The sequence below is a fragment of the Mixophyes fleayi genome, chromosome 8, assembly GCF_038048845.1.
Source record: "Mixophyes fleayi isolate aMixFle1 chromosome 8, aMixFle1.hap1, whole genome shotgun sequence".
NCBI classification, from domain to species: domain Eukaryota; kingdom Metazoa; phylum Chordata; class Amphibia; order Anura; family Limnodynastidae; genus Mixophyes; species Mixophyes fleayi.
The window spans coordinates 115,346,932-115,367,353 of NC_134409.1; the positions used below are offsets into that span (position 1 = coordinate 115,346,932).

At 44.4% G+C, this 20,422-nt stretch overlaps 1 protein-coding gene across 2 annotated transcripts in view; it reads left to right on the forward strand.

The window, feature by feature from the left end:
• The window catches only part of CACNA2D3 (calcium voltage-gated channel auxiliary subunit alpha2delta 3), a 790,245-nt gene that overhangs the window by 603,105 nt on the left and 166,718 nt on the right, over window positions 1-20,422 (forward strand). The gene's annotated exons all lie outside the window — the stretch shown is intronic.

Below are 20,422 nucleotides of genomic sequence, written 5' to 3' on the forward strand. Positions count from 1 at the left end.
GGGGGCGTGGCAAACGTGCCATTGGGGCGTGGCTAACATAAAAACCACTAGGCTCTCAATTCGCCGGAGCGTCACATATGTTTAAGCACTCCTGACTTTCAGGACATCTACCACCACAGGGTAGTATACAAACAATGCAGTGTGTACACAAACAGTTCAGTCTTGGCCTACACCTTACATTGGACACAACATTCACCGAAAATTGGTATTGTCCCTACTAGAATCACAACATTTCACACACTGTGCTGCTCTCTCCTACCTGTTCTTCTCACTTTCTCCACCTGTGGCTGCTGCTTTCTTTAGTTGTGGCTTGTCCGGATCCAGAAATGTTGAAGGACCTATTTTGAAAAAAAAATGGCTACATTTAGAAAATTACAGCCAGCCCCAGCGTTAAATCAATAGCACCCACGATTAATAATTAGGCCTTCCTCCAGCTCCAATATTACAATAATGTGCCCCTTCATCATCGCCATGCCTTATGATCACACTGTGCCCTCCATGCTGTTTTTGCCCCCTTCATCTGGCTCCCCTTCATCAGACTATACTATGCTGCTCCCCCCCTTTTTCAATCCCACTGTGCCATGCCTCCCCCCCCCCTTTGTAACCCCACTGTGTCATGCTGCCCACCATTTTTTAACCCCACTGTGCCATGCTGACCCCTGTTTATTAACCCCACTGTGCCATACTGCCCCATTTTTTAACCCATCTGTGCCCCTCTCATTTTTTCACCCCCTCTGTCATGCTGCTTTCCCATTTTTTAACCCCTCTGTGCTCCCCCCTCAATTTTTAACCCCTCTGACATGCTGCTTTCCCATTTTTTAACCCATCTGTGCCCCTCTCATTTTTTAACCCCTCTGACATGCTGCTTTCCCGTTTTTTAACCCCTCTGTGCTCCCCCCTCAATTTTTAACCCCTCTGACATGCTGCTTTCCCATTTTTTAACCCCTCTGTGCCCCCACTCATTTTTTAACCCCTCTGACATGCTGCTTTCCCATTTTTTAACCCATCTGTGCCCCTCTCATTTTTTAACCCCTCTGACATGCTGCTTTCCCATTTTTTAACCCCTCTGTGCCCCCACTCATTTTTTAACCCCTCTGACATGCTGCTTTCCCATTTTTTAACCCCTCTGTGCTCCCCCTCATTTTTTAACCCCTCTGACATGCTGCTTCCCCGTTTTTAACCCCTTTGACATGCTGCTTTCCCGTTTTTTAACCCCTCTGTGCTCCCCCTAATTTTTTAACCCCTCTGACATGCTGCTTCCCCGTTTTTAACTCCTCTGACATGCTGCTTCCCCGTTTTTTAACCCCTCTGTGCCCCCCCTTATTTTTTAACCCCTCTGTCATGCTGCCCCCCCGTTTTTTAACCCCTTTGTGCCCCCTCATTTTTTAACCCCTCTGTCATGCTGCCCCCCCGTTTTTTAACCCCTTTGTGCTCCCCCTCATTTTTTAACCCCTCTGTCATGCTGCCCCCCCCCCCCCCCGTTTTTTAACCCCTCTGTGCCCCCCTCGTTTTCCTCCCTTCACTTACCTTTTCTCCTCTCTTGGTCTTCTCTGCTGCTCTGTGCTCCAGACTGACTGAATGCTGGGCATGACATGATGACATCACACCCAGCATTCAGACAGTCTGAATAGAGCACAGAGCAGCAGAGAGGAGGGATGCCGGCTCCGCGATCAGGTGAGTATGTTTTTTTTTTTTTTTAAACTAGCCTGCTCCCCCCACCAACGACCGAGCCCCCCCCCCCCCCCCCCCCCGCCTAAAAAAAAAACAAAAAAAAAAGGAAAGGAAAAAAAACGTTTTAAAAAAAAAAATTAAAAAATTAAAAAAAATCAGCAGCGCAAGGGCCCGGGCCGGGCCCCCTGACATGCCGGGCCCGGGTAATTAGTACCCGCTCCCCCCCCCTCTCGGCGGCCCTGCTGATATGATGTAAATGTATGGGTAGCTTCCATCATCCTGACCCTTTCAGCCGTTTAGGAGTCTGAGAATTTAATTTTGTTACAGATAAAGCTGCAGCCCAATCAAAAAAGATGTGTTTTTCTTTGTTTAACCTAAATCAATCTGGTTTATTGTTGGAAGACACACAATGGTGTTCTTTTTTTCCTTACCATTTTCTTAAAGCTGCTATTAATGATTTACAGTTTGCTAAGTGTCATTCGATTACCATGGCAACCACAGGCACTTGACATGTGAAGCAGAGTGCAGAGAGTATTTGAAACGTCTTCTTCTCAGCATGCTGGTTCACAGCACAACCGCCACCCTATCCTTTCTCTGCCATTATGTACATGGAGAAAGGGTTCTGACTCATAGCCAAGTCTTCTGTCATGTCCTATCTCAACATGTCCTTCTATGTACCCATGCTTTCGTATTATATAACGTTGGTGGAGCACACAACCGTCAAGAGCAATGTCAACCATGACCGCTGATCTCCAAGGTCAGATAGATCAGAGCTGGATTATAGTTGGGTCTCAGCTAGACCCAGGACCCCCACAGAATAGAGCCCCTCTCTCACAAACTAATGCTCCCACCCAGCAACAAAAAAGCAACAATAATTGGCAGCAAAGCAGGGGTCATGGGTTATATTTATCTGAATTAATCAGGCATTTGCCTATACTTATATACATATAAAATAATAAATTAAAATGATAGCACCGTATCCATTTACATAATATATATGCCACGTGCAGTGCACTACACATCACATTTGCCTTAACAGCATCTTCATTTAACAGTTGTGCTCTAATGTAAAACATTAATTCTGCCACACCAACATCAATTTTATATACCACATTGGTATGGTCCACTAATTTGTCGCTTACTCTGCACATTGTGCTCTTCTGTTCTTGACATTCTCACTAGGAATAAAATGTACAAGTGGGCGGTTCTGCACATAATAAGGGAGGGGCTTGTTCTGCAAGCTGTGTTGCTTGCGTCTGGTCAGGTGACCCTTCTCACCTGCTGTGCATAGTATGTTTGCTTGCGTCTAAACTTTGTTATTTGTACAGTGTGTTTGTGTAGTCATAACTGTAACTGAGAATAAAGCACGCACTGCCCATAATATGTCATGCAGAGCAAACTGCAGAAAGGTTCTGTTAATTTAGTCTTCAGATATCTGTAACTGTTCCTTAAGGACCACTCACCACTGGGAGGCCTGCAAAATCATATTAAAATTATTTTTATGGGGTGAAAATGTTCAAGGAAAAATATAGTTGGAGGCATCTGGAGCTGGCGTCGATTCTTAAACTGTGTGTGTCCAAGTGCTCAGAATGTTACGCAATGTCCACATTCACTTTGCCGGCAATATGTAAGCCCCAAACTTCTGCAGTTGAAGGGATGCTCTAAAAATTGACTGTGGGATGAAATGTTTATCGTACTCTATTGTCAACACTCTCCGTATGATAAAAGCTTATGGGCTTAGTGCTGGGTTTGTCAAACGAGAGGTATGCACACTTGCCAACATCAGAATACAATTTCCATGAATGCTTTGTTGCTGGTTAGAAGAATTTTCAGTATGAATATCCCACGGGATGCGCTCAGAATGGACATCAGTGTACATCACAGTAGAGTTTTAAATACTAACTTTTTATCATACCTGATGTATGTATTATACAAAATAGTGATAGATACTGTAGTACCGCATAGCAATTAATAAGTAATTGTCTTCAATTGTTTTACTTGTACTTTGATGAAACCAAGGTTAATTGGGCAGCAAGTGCTAACCACTAAACATGGTGGCTTAATAGGTTAGCACTTCTGTCTCACAGCACTGGGGTCATGAGCTTGATTCCTGACCATGGTCTTATCTGTGTGGAGTTTCTATGTTTTCCCTGCATTTGCGTGGGTTTCCTCCGGGTGCTCCGGTTTCCCCCCACACTCCAAAAACATACTAGTAGGTTAATTGGCTGTTATCAAAGTGAACTTAGTCTGTGTGTGTGTGTTTGTCTGTGTGTTAGGGAATTTAAACTGTAAGATCTATTGGGGCAGGGACTGATGTGAGTGAGTTCTCTGTACAGCGCTGTGGAATTAGTGGTGTTATATAAATAAATGATGATAATTGACAATTGGTTGTTATGCACACTGTAGTTTTTTAGTAAATAGTCCCTATTGAGAATTACATTCAGCATATTAAACAAGTGTTGCTCTACAGTTGATTGTACATACAGAATAACATCACGTACTGATAATTGCATGCAATTTACAGAACAGGAGAAGTGGTGCTATGCTATTGTCTATACAAATAGAATAGAAATGTTAGCAGGGCCCTGTTCATCCTATGTCACATACAGAACTATAGAAGTGATGCTTTACAGTTTGCCTAAACCAGAGTTAAATTGACAGTAATTGATGTGCACAACTGCCGTGGTGCAGTGGAAGATAGACATTTTAGAAAATCTTATGGGGCAGCTTGGACAGGGGTATGGCCTGACGAAATTGGAGCATCCCTTTTTGAGGGGGTGACGGGGGAGGGGGGGGGTGCCATAATATATGTTGTACTGTACACATTTAAAGATCCATGGAGGTTAGTATAAGTAGTATATGAGTACGGTTTACACGACACACATGTCGGAGACACTTTGCGTCAATGTTTTTATCCATCTGTTTTATGTGCATCATGCGAGCTAGTTCGCTATTAGGCATCAATAAAACTTTAATAAAACTCCATTATACAGCAGAAATAACTCCCTGTCTTGTGCGAGAATAAAAAAGGTTTGCTTAAACACGCATACAAAAGCATAACATATGCCCAAGCGACAAAGAAAGCAACAATCACCGTCAGTGGCTCAGTCACAATCAGACGGGAGGTTTGCTAGTGCAAGAGACCCTTATTATCATTATCCCCCTGACCACCTGCAAATAATATGGCTTTCTTAGGCATGTAGGCATATTACACCGGTTTTTCTGTTCACAATTGCGCACCTCCTTACTGTACTAGGTCTACGTTAGAACGCCCCATCCCGCCTCTCCACGTGCAGCCTGGCCTGAGCATCAGAATCACCAAGCTGTATGAGCGCACTATCAGGGCATGCGCAGAATGAGTTCACACAAGATCTATTAGGCAGACTTACGTAGTACACACTCTACAGCCGCCCCTTAAAGTGTCTAAAAGGCAATTAAAATGTAACTATGTATCAACAGGAATCTCCAGACCTCAACATGCACAGCAAGAATATTTTGATGTATCTTGACTTTGGTGATGGTTGCCGATCTCAAAATTCTGTAGCTTCATTTCATTTGAAATAACATATCAATTCTAGGGGTAAATGTATCAAGCTGCGGTCTTGAGAGCGGAGTTTAAAATGTGTTAGGAAAATAAATTTTCCCTCAGCTTAATATTTTATGTAAAAATGGAAGCACGTTGTTTGACTTTTTCCTAAAAAGCAGCGGTTTGCCATGCAGTGTTGATACATGGGGCAGCTATATACCTTCCATCATCATCACCATTTCATCATTATCATTTATTTATATAGCGCCACTGATTCCGCAGCGCTGTACAGAGAACTCATTCACTTCAGTCCCTGCCCCATTGGAGCTTACAGTCTAAATTCTCTAACACACACACACACACACACACACACACACACACCACACACACACACACACACACACACACACACACACACACACAGACCCAGAGAGAGTAGGGTCAATTTTGATAGCAGCCAATTACCAGTATGTTTTTGGAGTGTGGGAGAAAACCGGAGCATACGGAGGAAACCCACGCAAACACAGGGAGAACATACAAATTACGCACAGATAAGGTCATGGTCGGAAATTGAACTCATGACCCCAGTGATGTGAGGCAGAAGTGCTAATCACTTAGCCACCGTGCTGCCATAAAAACACATGGCTGCATTAGCCGGGAATCGAACCTGGGCCTCCCGCTTGGCAGGCGAGAATTCTACCACTGAACCACCATGTGTAAAAATCAGCTCTGCGGTTTTAGACCTTGTGGTTTTAAATAATGCACTCTCATGTACAGTTTGGCTTTTAATAAGTCACACAGTTTACAAACCGCACATCCAAGCACCAAACACCATACTTAGTAAATTTCCATCTTGGCGTTGGGTGGAGTTTATATAATAAAGTTAATATAAAATCCTGAATTTGTATTAACGTGAAATGTGCCTTTCATCTGACCCTTCCGGGCCCCAAAGCCACAAAGCCCCACTCTGAGCTATGCTATTGCCGCGCTTCTGTGTTTCAGACAGGTGATGCGCCACCTCTGTATATATAAATGGAAAGTTCACAGCGGAGGGTCATTAATAACACTGATGCCTGTTTGAAACACACTAATGGTAGTAGTATGAGGCCAGAACAGTGCTGGACCATTGATGGCTTCGGGGCCCCCGACTTATCAGAGGACCGGAGCACCTCAGTCTAGTAAAACTCTGTGTTATCTACACACAATAATACATTTTACGTTTTTGGGTGTTCGATATAATTCTTTGGGACCTCATCCTTTTTTTCCAAGCTACAACCAGGCCTGAACTACAATGCACAATGAGATAGACTCTTTGTATTCAAAAGCAGCCTCTAAACACATTTATTCCCTTAGGCATTTAGCTACAATTGAAGCCGTTTATCACAAATAATGTATTTCATGTAATTGTTGTTGTAAAGCACTTGGAGTCAAGTAGGATAAAAGCACTATACTTTTAAGACATGTTAAAGATAACCTATCAGTTTTTATTAAAATAATTGTTTACATATTGCCTTCTGGCCTATGTTTATGTAAAGAAATGCTTACTGATCTACGTTCACTCAGAGGCCACCTGCTTTCATTCAGTCATTCGGCCTCCTTCTATGCTCTCTGCTTGGTTGAAGAAATCGAGTTGTTTATTCCTTCATAGAGCACAGAAGGTTCTCTCTAGGTAATCAGGCGCAGGCTGGCACAGTTCAGCCCGGGGGGCGCACATTGATGCCGCGGCCGCATCGCCTGTCATGTGATGCGCCGCCTGTGCGCTGTCGCGGCCGCATCGCTAGTTTTGTGATGCGGCCGCAGGTAATATTAGAGAAAAACGTGCATCCACGGGGGGAGGGTGGCCAGAAATGGGGTCAGACTGAGCGGCCCGGGGGACTGATGCCCCCCTGCCCCCTGCCCCAGCCCGCTCCTGTAGGTAATCTGTTCTATATTTCAGCATGCAGTATATACTGCAGAGCTGGATCACCCTAAGCTCCTGCCTAGATCCCGGTGGGCACCCTTATATTTTTTTTTACTAAGGGGTGTGAATGAACCTTTCTCCTACTAGATTGGCTGCCAATACCATTCACTGGCTATGCTTCTTTGCACAGTGGGTGCGAGGTTCAACAACAGTTGCAGCTAGCAACACTGCTCCACCTCTAGCGACACTTCAGTTGTGACGGGCAGAAGGCCAAGGCCACTGCATTGCTAATGATGCCCGCATCGATGTTGACCCTATGAGAGATGCCAGCATTGGTGTTGGTACTTTGACAGATGCCATCCTTAGTATTGAGCCTATGAGAGAGGTGCGTGAGTGCAATGCATGCGCCCTGAACAAGTCTGTGTTGTGATTGGAAGATGAGCAACTTGCTGCTGCTCAACTGCCAATCACAGCAGCTGTCTCTCAAGATTCTCATAAGAATCATCAGAGTAAAGTAAAGTAGTATATAGAATAGTTTGGTGAAGAGGTGCAGAGGGAAAGGCATTGTGGCAGGGACCAGTATCTTGCTTAGAACCCCATGGGATCTTAATCTGATTCTGATATAATGTATTATTATAAATATCATTATTATTATGTCAGTCAGTATTATATCAACATTGTTATAATCTGCTGCCTCTTGCTGGGCTTTCTTAGTAACGGCACCAACAGCCCAGTGGTTGCCATGTAAGAGTATGTATGGTAACCAGTCACCATCTGCTGTCTAAGTTCTGGAGCACCCAGGGGCAGGCTGGGCTGGGGGCAGGGGGCATCTTCCCCTGGGCTGGTCCCATAGTGGGCTATGCTGGGTCACCTGCATTTTTTATCCTTTAAAATGTTGCTAATGGGCTGCTGAGTCGAGTCTTGCCCCCTGGGCTAAAATCGTCCAGCCTTCCACTGGGAGCGCCTGTCCTTTCACCCCAGCAGACTCGTACCATGCTTGCCGCGTGCCCAATACATTTATGTGGAAATATCCTTTGAGTTGGTTTTCAAAAGAGCCCAGTTATCATAGGGTTTAGAAACAGGTTGAAAATATTAGAAAAGCATCTTACTGTGTGGCATTGAATGAATTAAACATGCCACTGGTACTAGATCACTTTAGCCATAGATGAATCTCCCTCTTTAATCTTTGTATTTTGTCATGACTAAAATTCCTTTTTTTAATTCGTTGCACATGTTCATTTTGGATAAACTTTTAAGGATAGGATAAGTGGCACCAATCGGGGTTATATGCAGGGCTCAGCCCTAGACAATTTAAATTGTGAGTCATAAGAGAAGATGAACTCTCTTATGATTTCCTAAATATAACAATCTGCTGTGATGAAGAGATACATATTTTTTAATTTTATGAATCACAATGAGCATTCTGCAATAACAAAATGAAGGAGTAACCCGCTGCTTCAGCCCACTATTTTTTAAATGTTGGGATAATGCTAGTGTATTCTGATTGAGAGCTGCCATGATCACTCTCAAAAGGGACGGAGCAGCATAGAGTGTGCTTCAAAAAATTATTTACAGTGATACCAATAATTCGATGATTTTAAATTATTCTGTCTCTTAACGAGAACAAGAGTTACAGGAAACGGCCAGCGTTTTTAGCACATTATTATATAAAAATGGTGTCCTCTGTTTTTCTTTAATGTTACCATTTTTTATTTTTTTTTAAACTCTTTATTTGTAGAGGAAACAACAGGAACAGTACAGATAACATTTTGGACAAGAAAAATCTTAATAATCAAAGTGTTTCCTCTGAGTTTTATACTTTTATATCGGTGGGGGAAAGAGAAGGGAAGGGAGGGTGGGGGGTAGAAAGGCACAAATATTGTCAACAATATAACTAATAAACCGATAGGCACGCAAACTTGGAACATTGCTAGAAAAAGCTAGGACACACAGTTACAATGACTGCCCGAGAGAGGGGTAGCATACAGACATTACTCACCATCCGCGCACCAATTCCAGCCTGGGGGGTCCAGAGGCGGCCCAAGAGTTATGTTCCATCTGCAGGAGGAGGAGCCGTACTGGAAAGGCAGCTACGGCTTTCTAGAAAGTACCACGGGGCCCACACCTTATCAAAGTTATATGATTTATCATGAAGGTAGCATGTTATACTTTCCATGCTTGCGACATGTCCTATGTACGACCGTAACTCCTGCATAGAGGGAGCCCTAGGGTCTTTCCAGTGCTTTGCTATTAGGGATTTAGCGGCTGCTAGAAAATGGGAGATAAGCTTGTTAGAGGGCGCGCTCTCATCAGGTATAGGGCGAGAGAGAAGGAATGACCAGGGATCCTTACTTATCTGTTGTTCTGACACAGAGTTTATGAGTGTAAGAACCATGTTCCAGAAAGGAACTATGCGAGGGCAGGTCCACCATATGTGTAGCATCGTACCTCTCTGGCCACATTCCCGCCAGCAGCTCGGAGTGGCCGTAGGAAACATTCGAGACAACTTATCAGGAGTATAGTACCACCTATAGTACACTTTATAGGCAGTTTCCTTAATTAATGTAGAGATCGAGCTCTTGGCAATCCCCTCCCTGACCTCCTCCCAGCATAAGTCGTCTGGAGGAGGACCCAAGTCATTTTCCCATTCCCGCTCATGTCGGCCTGGAGTATCGAAGGTATAATCTATGAGCCAATTATAGATCTGGGAGATCACCCCCTTAGTGAGAGGTGAATGTAAACACATGTACTCGAAGGAGGTCGGGGCCCGAAGAGCCTCCTGGGGGGGGCAAAGACATGGCATAGTGTCGAACCTGGAAGTACTCAAAAAAGAGCGGACAAAACGGTTCAAATTTATGATGAAGTTCAGACATAGAAGCCCAAGTTTGATTAACCACCAAGTCCGAGACCACCCGTAATCCCGCCTTTATCCAGTTTTTAAATTGTTGGGTTGAGTTGCCAGGAGGGAAGTGTGGGTTGCCCCAAAGGGGAGTCAGAGGTGAAATAGGGGAGGACAATTTATATTTGACCCGGCATGAGTCCCAGAGGGATAAGCAGAATTTAAGAGATTGGAGAGAGGAGACCGCTGGTGGCCTATCTATATTAGCCAAACCCCAGAGTGATGCCATGGAGGGGACCCCAACATAGTGGGTCTCCAGGTCCACCCAGGCTATGGACTGATAAGGCGCATAAGTTACCGCCACCTGGGTCAAGTGGGATGCCAAATAATAAAATTTAATGTCTGGAAATCCCCTGCCTCCCCGGGCCCTGGGCTTCTTAAGCACTGCTATCGAAATTCTAGGGGGCTTGGCACGCCATATAAACTTTAGAAAGGAGGAATGCAAATCCCTAAACACAGAGTCGGGAACCCTCACTGGAAGAGTCTGGAAAAGATACAGAAGCTTAGGGACCAAGTTCATCTTAATAGCAATAATCTTCCCCAGCCACGATATGATATAGCTCTTCCAAGTCTCCAAGTCCTGTTTGATTTTTGACAGAAGGGGGGGGAATTTTCCCGATACAATCTCTCATAGGACGAGGTGATATAAACTCCAAGATATTTGATCTTATTGACCTGCCAGCGTAGTGCAAAATTAGTCTGTAAACTGGACCTAAGGGAAAGGGAAGCATGGAGGAGCATGGCCTCGGATTTAACAAAATTAATTTTATAGCCAGACAGGAGGCCATATTCATCCATAAGTTTATATAGGGCGGGTAAAGACTCCTGAGGATTTGTCAGAGAAAGAAGTATGTCATCCGCGAAGAGAGATACCTTGAATTCCCGCGGTCCCACTGTCACACCTGAGATTGACGTCGACTGTCTGATCATCGCCGCCAAGGGTTCTATCACTAGAGCAAAAATTAAGGGCGAAAGGGGGCAACCCTGCCTCGTCCCGTTGGAGAGGGAAAGAGGGACGGAAAGAGACCCATTAACCAGAACCCTAGCTGAGGGAGAGTTATAGAGGGCTGATACCCCGGTCAGGAATTCAGCTGTGAAGCCGTACGCCTTCAAAGCTAGGGTCATGAAATCCCAAGAGATTCGATCGAACGCCTTCTCGGCATCCAGTGAGAGCATCATGGCCGGGAGGCGCCTTTGATTGATGATTTGAGCAAGGTCGATCGCGCGGTGAGTATTATCCCTCGCCTGGCGACCTGGGATGAAACCCACTTGATCATAATGGATTAGACCCGGAAGGACTCCATTAAGACGGGTAGCCAGGATCTTTGCATATAACTTAATGTCGACATTGAGAAGGGAGATGGGACGGTAGCTTGCACAGTCGCTAGGGTCTTTTCCCTCCTTATGTATAACTACAATACGCGCCTCTAACATTGATTTCGGGAAAGGTTCGCCATGTAAGACCGCATTGAACAGGGAGCGGAAGTGAGGAACCAAGGTCTGGGAAAATCTTTTATAGTAGGCTGCAGAAAAGCCATCAGGTCCTGGGGCCTTGGAGGTCTTTTGGACCTTGATAACTGCCAGTATTTCCTCCGAAGTAATCTCCTCATTTAGTTGTTGGATGAGGCTGCTGGGAAGGGTAGGGAGGTTCACTTGCCTCAAGAAAGCTGCTATTGTATCCGCAGGAGGGGCACTCCTGGGATTCAGAGCATCCAGGTTATACAGTGAAGAATAAAATTTCTGAAACTCTCGCCCTATCTGGTCGGGACGGTAAATAGGTAAGCCGGAGGGAGACTTCAGGGCCATAACGTTGTTTTGAGATCTCTGGGCCCTCAGACGGGACGCTAGTATTCTGTCAGCTTTATCTCCCTTTTCGTAGAACGTCTGCCTCAGCCGTTTCAAGGCCGAGGCAGTGGATTCAGAGAGAAGGAGGTTCAGATCAGATCTCACCTTTAGAAGTTTGGTCAATACCTCTTCATTGGGGGAGAGTTTATGCTGTCTCTCCAGAGTCTGGAGTTGAATAGTTAATGACGCACGGTTAGAGGTGGCCAGCTTCTTACGGCGCGAGGCCATGCTGATAAGGTGGCCTCGAACCACTGCCTTATGGGCTTCCCAGAGGGTCATGGGGGAAGTATCAGGAAGGTCATTAAAGAGAAAATACTCATCAAGAAGGGTCCGGAGCTCTAAAATAAGTGACTGATCATGGAGAATGGAGTCATTAATACGCCACGAGGCGGAGCGAGGACGGGGTGCTATGTCTGATAGGTCAGCTGATATAGGAGAGTGGTCAGACCAAACCATCGGGTGTATGTGAGCCGCCCTGAGTTTTAAAGACAAATCGTGGCTGAGGAAGACCATGTCTATTCGTGAGTAGGTACCATGAACCGGGGAGTAAAATGTGTAATCTCGGGATGAGGGTTCCCTGAGCCTCCAGGAGTCAAAGAGGAGATGATGGGAAAGAAGGGATACCAAGGCCTTAGATTTACGAGACTCCGAGCCGCTGGCGGGGGGGAGCAAAGTGGACGATCTATCTATGGTATCATCTACTACAACATTAAAGTCCCCTGCCATAATCATTTCTCCCTGGCGTACCTGAGAGAGCAAAGAGTCTAGGGCAGCCAGGAATGAACGCTGGTTTTGATTTGGGCCATATACATTAACTAGGGTGCATATAGTATTATTGAGTTTGCCCACTAGGATTAGAAATCGACCTTCAGGGTCAGAATGAGATGTCAAAAGCTCAAAGGTTACGTGGGATGCAATAAGTGTAGCTACTCCTCGCTTTTTTTGTCTGAGGTCACAAGCATGGAAAGCAGAAGGGTACCGTTTAGATTTCAGTTCTGGATGTAAGTGACGGGTAAAATGTGTTTCCTGAAGAAAAACTATATCTGCTCTATGTTGTTTAAGTGTAAGATAAAGTGTTGTACGCTTTTGTGGGCTGTTCAAACCTTTAACGTTCAATGAGAAGATCCTAAGAGCCATCGGGAGGTGAAGACAGGGCCGCCTCAGGTCCCCCAGCGAGGACCGGTTGCACTACAAAAGAAAAAAAGAACAGTCCCAAGTTAACACAAATGCAATAAAGACAAAAAGTATGAAGAAGTGCCTGAGGTAAAAAAGGAAGGGAAGGAAGGGTGGAGGAAAAGAGGGAGGAAGGGTAGTGGGCAGGGCCAGCGTGCGAGGGCACACCTGGTCCATGATGCCGGCCAGGGAAGATACGGGGCAGTGCCAGTGGCACAAAAGGGCCGGGCGAGGGCAATATACCCATTATGGGAACGTGGCCAGGGATACGAACACCTACAGGGCCTGGGAAACCAACTGTGAAGTGTGGACGCCCACTTTACCTCCCAGCCAGGGTCATAGAAGCAATATAGCAAGCTAAGTGGAACGGGAATGTCGTGAGGGAAGGAGATCAAATTCACTACTCACAGTCCGTGAAGCAGCCAAACATAGATAAGGAAAATGATCCTAGGGCAGTAGATGAGTAGCATATTGAAACAGTTAGAGAACAAAACAATAAAGTAATCACACAGAAAGTTAGTAAGAAAACAGATTAACCCAACATCTGGAGCCAGTGGCCCCTACTTTCTTCTAGTCTACATGAGAGGGACCGAAAACCAGCGATCAGTCATGTAGAGAGAAGGAACATGGAACAGGGTAGTTTCTGAAACAAATAGGAAAACAAGGAAATACAGTGAGCATTTATCAAGGCGGGGGGACAGCAACAGATGGTTTAGCGATTTTCGTCACAGTCGTCCACTCTTTAGTTGGAAGCTTTCGGGAGGCCGATGTGGATCCCATAGAGCTGGGCTGCGATGCCGAAGCTACCGGATGGGAAAGAGAAGTCGGGGCCAGGAGACCCAGAGTCCCAAGGAGCTGGACCGCTTCCACCATTGAACGAGCAGAATGAAGCTTGTTCTGATGCCAGACCAGGAGGCGGAAAGGGAAGCCCCATCGATAGCGAATGTTATTGTCCCTGAGAATAGATGTCACCGGCTTCAGTTCACGCCTCTTATGGAGCGTAAGTGGAGCAATGTCCTGGAAAATTTGCAAGGAGGCATCCTCAAATGAAATTGAGTCAGTCTTACGAGACTCCCGCAGTATCGCTTCCTTAGTAGTATAATAGTGACAACGGAGGATGACATCCCGGGGTTGAGAGGACTCTTGAGAGCGAGGGCGAAGAGCTCTGTGGGCTCTGTCCAGGAGAAGCTGATCCTCTGGGGTAGCAGGAGCTAGGCCAGCAAAGAGTCTTTTAAGATATTGGTCTAGGAGGGATTGATCCACTTCCTCAGGGATACCTCTGATGCGTAGGTTGTTACGCCTGGCCCTGTTCTCTTGATCTTCTTGTTGTTCCTGCATATGAAGCATGTCTTGCTTCAATTGTTGGATGTCAGTCACCGTGTCCCTGTGGGAAGAGGCAGCTTCATCCATTTTAGTTTCCAGGAGGTCTGTCCTATTCCCGAGATCCTGGACCTCCGCCCTTAGTGAGCCGATAGCTTTTTGAACTTCTGTTTGAACCGCCTGCACTGATTTCCTTGTCTCCTTAACCTAATGTTACCATTTTTGTTTTAACCTGCAGTCTCCCCGCCATGCAGCTGCAGGCTTAGTAAATTCCTCCGCATTCTATGCAGATTCTGACTCTTAGAGCAGGCGGATCAGCTGGCGAGGTCGTTTATGAAAGTGCAAACATTCAGTGGAAATTATGCATACTTGCCAACTCTCCCAGAATGTCCGGGAGACTCCCGCATTTCGGGAGACTCCCGCATCTGTCCGAATTTGGGCCAAAATGCTGCGATTCTACGGGAATCGCAGCATTTACGTCATCACATCATGGGGGCGGGTCCAAAATTAAGAGATTTTGGAGCCCCACCCCCCGCACGCCCACCTGCCAGGCTCCCAGACACCAACTTCGAAAAGTTGGTAAGTATGAAATTATGCTTTGCGACATCACAAGCTTATCTTTCATAAATTCATTGAGGAAGCACATGTGCAGACAAAGATTGTGAAACTACAAGCCCCATCATGCCCTGCCAGCTAATGGCTGGATATCTGCTGGAATAGCATGCTGGGGTTTGTAGTTTCACAACAGGTTGGCCAGGTCTGTACTACAGTATCAAGGGCATAACTACCCCAGGTGCATGAGGTGCAGTTGCTATGAGACCCACAGCTGAGGGGGCTGCTTTCCATGTAAAATCCCCATGTGTATATGTGATTTTTTTTTTCACTATTGGGTGGTACATGGGGGCCCTTTTAAAACTTTGCTATGGGGCTCACATATGTCTAGTTACACCCCTGTTCAGTATAATTAAATAAGAAATCATGCTTGCCTACTTTTATTTCGTCGTTTCCGGAAGATTTCAGAGGGGAAGTGAAGAGCTAGTCCGGAGGGGGCGGTGCGCCGTGAATCGCGTCATGGAGGCGGGATGCGGGGGAATAGCCTAATCTCCCAGAAGTCCGGAAGTCCTATCCGGAATTCGGGAGTCTCCTGGACATTCCGGGAGAGTGGACAAGTATGCAAGAAAGTCTTTATAGTTACAGTCTTTCCCAGATCATGCAAAGCATATAGCATATATAGGTAGCAGCATGGCTACCAAGCAACAATGAGAGGCCACACTCTAATTACAAGTAAAATTACAAGCATTTCATAAGTGTCAAAAGCTTTTATTGACAATTACATTAAGTTAATGTAAAGAGTCAATATTTGCAGTGTTGACCATTCTTTTTGAAGACCTCTGCAATTCGCCCTGGCATACTGTTCACCTTCTGGGCCACATACTGACTGATGGCCGCCCATTCTTGCCTAATCAATGCTTGGAGTTTGTCGGAATTTGTGGGTTTTTGTTTGTCCACCCGCCTCATGAGGATTGACCACAAGTTCTCAATGGGATTCAGGTCCTTCAGTTTCCTGATCATGGACCCAAAATTGCGATGTTTTGATCCCCGAGCCACTTACTTTTGCCTTATGACAAGGTGCTCCATCATGCTGGGAAAGGCATTGGTCGTCACCAAACTGTTCTTGGATGGTTGGGAGAAGTTGCTCTTGGAGGATGTTTTGGTACCATTCTTTATTCATGGCTGTGTTCTTAGGCAAAATTGTGAGTGAGCCCACTCACTTGGCTGAGAAGCAACCCCACACATGAATGGTCTCAGGATGCTTTACTGTCGGCATGACACAGGACTGATGGTAGCTCTAACCATTCCTTCTCCAGACAAGCGTTTTTTCAGATGCCCGAAACAATCTGAAAGGGGATTCGTCAGAGAAAATGACTTTACCCCAGTCCTCAGCAGTCCAATCCCTGTACCTTTTGCAGAATATCAGTCTGTCCCTGATGTTATTCCTGGAGAGAAGTGGCTTCTTTGCTGGCCTTCTTGACACCAGGCCATCCTCCAAAAGTCTTAGCCTCACTGTACGTGCAGATGCACTCACACCTGCCTGTTACCATTCCTGAGCAGCAGGAATGGCAGCAGGCATGCTGGAAAAGACATTGTCCTGACGAACAATGCCTTTTCCAGCATGATGGAGTATCTTGCCATAAGGCAAAAGTGATAACTAAGTAGCTCTGGGATCAAAGCATCAACATTTTGGGTCTATGGCCAGGAAACTCCCCAGACCCTAATCTCATTGAGAACTTGTGGTCAATCCTCAAGAGGCGGATGGATAAACAAAAACCCACAATTTCTGGCAAACTCCAAGCATTGATTAGGCAAAAATGGGCGGCCATCAGTCAGTATGTGGACCAGAAATTGATTGACAGCATGCCAGGGCGAATTGCAGAGGTCTTCAAAAAGAGAGGTCAACACTGCAAATATTGACTCTGCATAAACTTAATGTAATTGTCAATAAAAGCCTTTGACACTTGTGAAATGTTGTAATTCTACTTTAGTATACCATAGCAACATCTGACCAAAAGGTCTAAAAACACTGAAGCAGCAAACTTTGTGAAAACCAATACTTGTGTCATTCTCAAAACTTGTGGCCATGACTGTACATAAAAGTGGCAGATGTAATGAAAACCTGAAGTCAACTTGCTCTCAAATTTTTTTTAAGACTTAAGTAAAGGTTTGAACAGGCATCATTTAAGGACAAAACTGTAAACGTTTAAATTAATGAAGGAGTCGGTCCTAAAGTGTTTGTAGGATGACAATTGAAGTGACGTTTTCACTCTCTCCACCATATGCATTTAAAGTGAAACCCGTAATACGACAAATGTAGAGGCACATTGATTTTACAGGCCAGTTCCAAGAATGAGATGTTGGCGACACCTGCGGATGGGCTAGGTGGACAAAGAGGTGTGTTTGTGCCAATAGGTTCTAGCAGCATTTCCGGATAATCGTATTATTTTCACCGAGCTTCCCTTTTGTTGAACCAGTTTTTCCAGAGCTCCTCCATTGTATCTGCAGTACCACAACGGTGCTGCATGTATAACCTATATGAGTGTGATCACATGAGGGTGTGATCACATGGACCAATAAGGAACCACAAGCATGGAGCTTGCAGATTATTGATCCTCCCACTCATGCCCACCTCTGAGGACATGCTAGCATGGCAAATGAATGAGCAACTTTTGCCACTTTCATACTACAGAATTGATGGAGCCCAGTGAAATACTTTCAGGATGCATTTTCCAGGCATCCACTAAGGGGAAGGAGCAACTCAGTGAAAATTCTGCTTTATGCTCCTCTCATTTCCACTTTGGTTAATGACCTTGTCTTGCGATTTCAGGGCAGAATGGAGTCTTGCACTCCTCACTGTTGTGTGAGAACATGGGTGTCAATTGTGTAATGAATATTCCTGCACCCACTGCTTACACCACCAAGATCTTGCTTCTCATTTCTGGATCTGGAGTATGGACACAAAGTGGTACCTTTATCAAATCTCCTGAAATGTAAAAGTGGAGGTGTTGCCCTTAGCAACCAATCAGATTGTATCTATTTATCATTCTAGATCAGCGTTGGGCAAGAGGCAGCCGGCCAATCCTTCACCTGCAGCCCACCAGCCTCTGCACAGTGCAGCGGGGGGAGGATCAGGCGACATACCCAGAGGAAGAGGGAGTGCACTGTGCTCTCCCTCCTTCCTCTATGCGACCCCTCTGTCATGTTTCCTCTCGCTGTTCCAGAAAATGATAGCGAGAATCTGCTAGGGGCAACACCTCATTTTTGACAAGCAAATTAATTTGACTGTTCAGCTGGCAGGAGACAGAAAATCAAAGACCTGACAGATCCACTTTGGTAACAAATGCAAACAACATGCTGCAGCATGCACTGAAGCTCCTAACAGGGTCAGTGACTTGAATGTGGTGTATTTTTTTCAGAGAGATGACAACATACAGCATAAATAAAGGGGAAACTCATAAAAGTTGATTGTGCGAGCAGTTGTTTTGACTACCATGTAAATAGAAGATACTACTCACTTCTACAACCTGTAAAAAAGCAAAAAAAGAATTACTGAGTTTGTTATTCTGCAGTAGTCAGACAAATTCCTCGTTGTTTAATGTTTGAAGGACACAGTAATGCTGTACATATATTTTAATGTCATATCCAGGGAAAATATCAACATATCTCCTTAAATTTTCCATTGAAACGAACCATCTGTAAGAATGGCTCCAATTTTCTTTTTCTGCATAGAACACTAGCAGAGTAGAGAAATCAGTTTTCTAAGACTTGCCATGATTGTTAAGAATCTCTAGGTCCGGAGGCTCTTCCAGATACAGATGCGAACGGCAAACTACCACGTATATTTCAGACTGATTGTTCAATCCCTTTGGTCAGGCATAGCAGTGAAACATCAGAGAGGAAAATTTGAGTGCTGAATTTTGTAGCCAAAAATTCACCAAGAGTTTTCACCCTTAACTAAGGTTTATAGGGATGCATAGTTGTGCTGATTGTCTTTTGTCATGGTTTTCAGTCATACTTGATGGATGAGTGCCACTATTACGCTCAATTTTCCCCAAAAGGCAAAAATACTAGAGATTGAAATTCTTAAGGTTATATTTATCAAACATTCTTAAAAGGAAAAGTGGAGATGTTGCCCATAGCAACCAATCGGATTCTAGCTATTTTCTTGAATCTACTAGATGAATGATAGTTTTATTCTGATTGGTTACAATAGACAGCACTTCTATCTGCTCCATAAATTGTAAGTATAAGGGGCCTGATTCATTAAGGATCTTAAATGAAGAGATGCTTATTTCAGTCTCCTGGACAAAATCATGTTACAATGCAAGGGGTGCAAATGAGTATTCTGTTTTGCACATAAGTTAAATACTGACTGTTTTTTCCTGTAACACACAAATACTTGATAGCTTATTTGTACACTGAAATTTAAAGTTGATATGTGTGTGTTACATGAAAAAACGGTCAGTATTTAACTTATGTGCAAAACAGATCACTCATTTGCACCCCTTGCATTGTAACATGGTTTTGTCCAGGAGACTGAAATAAGGATCCTCTTCATTTAAGATCCTTAATGAATCAGGCCCAAGGTTTGTACTTTTGCTGAGAACGTGGGTTTATCTATCAGTAAAAAGACCTTTAATTTTTTTTTTTTCCTTGTTTACAATGACTTTCTGTTTCTATTCGGTCCTGCCTAAAACCTTGTTACTCTCACTTTCAGCAGTTATTACCCTTTCTCAGTAAAGTCCTTTGTACTCGAAAATTGCATTAAACAATGTGTCTTTAATTGATGATTTCAAAAAGCTTCCCATGCTGTTTTAATGATGTTGCTGGCGTCCATAATTAAGCACTGCACATAAAATATTATGAAACTCAAAAATTATAGGTGTGAGGGAACGTACAGACTCATAATAGCGCAGCAAAGAATTGCTAATAAACGGCCATTGATCTCATTTGTGAATGGGAGAAAGATTTCTGGAGAAGGTTAATTCAGCATAGGGGCAGACGAAGATTAAATGGCGGTTGCGAGTTAGAATTTCAGCTGCAGGGTCCTTTTTTATAGACCTTGTGGAGCCATGTTACCATGTGCAGTGTTTGAATAGACTATTGTGTACAAATTCTATCTCTAGTTATATGGAAGGGTTTTTTTCTTACGAAAATAGAAGTAATATGCAAGCATGTTACATTTTACTCTTGCTGATAGTAAAAATGAACCCAGTCTAGATATTGACTACAATTCTCTAAGACTTTTGCCCAGGATCATAACTGGGAATTCCTGATGTATATGGTGAAGCCCATTGCCGACACCGTTTTCGCTGGCCTTAGGTCTTTTCACCCTTTGTTAAATAGACCCCTTTGGACTATAAGCTCCTATAGGGCAGGACTGATAGGAATTATTCAATATTCTCTGGAAAGCACTGAGTAATATGGTGGTGTTATAGAAATAGTACAAGTTATTTATAATGTTATGGGCTTTCAAACTGGCCCGGTAGAGCTGTAACTTACCTTTTACTGCTATGAGTCAGAATTGCCCTGG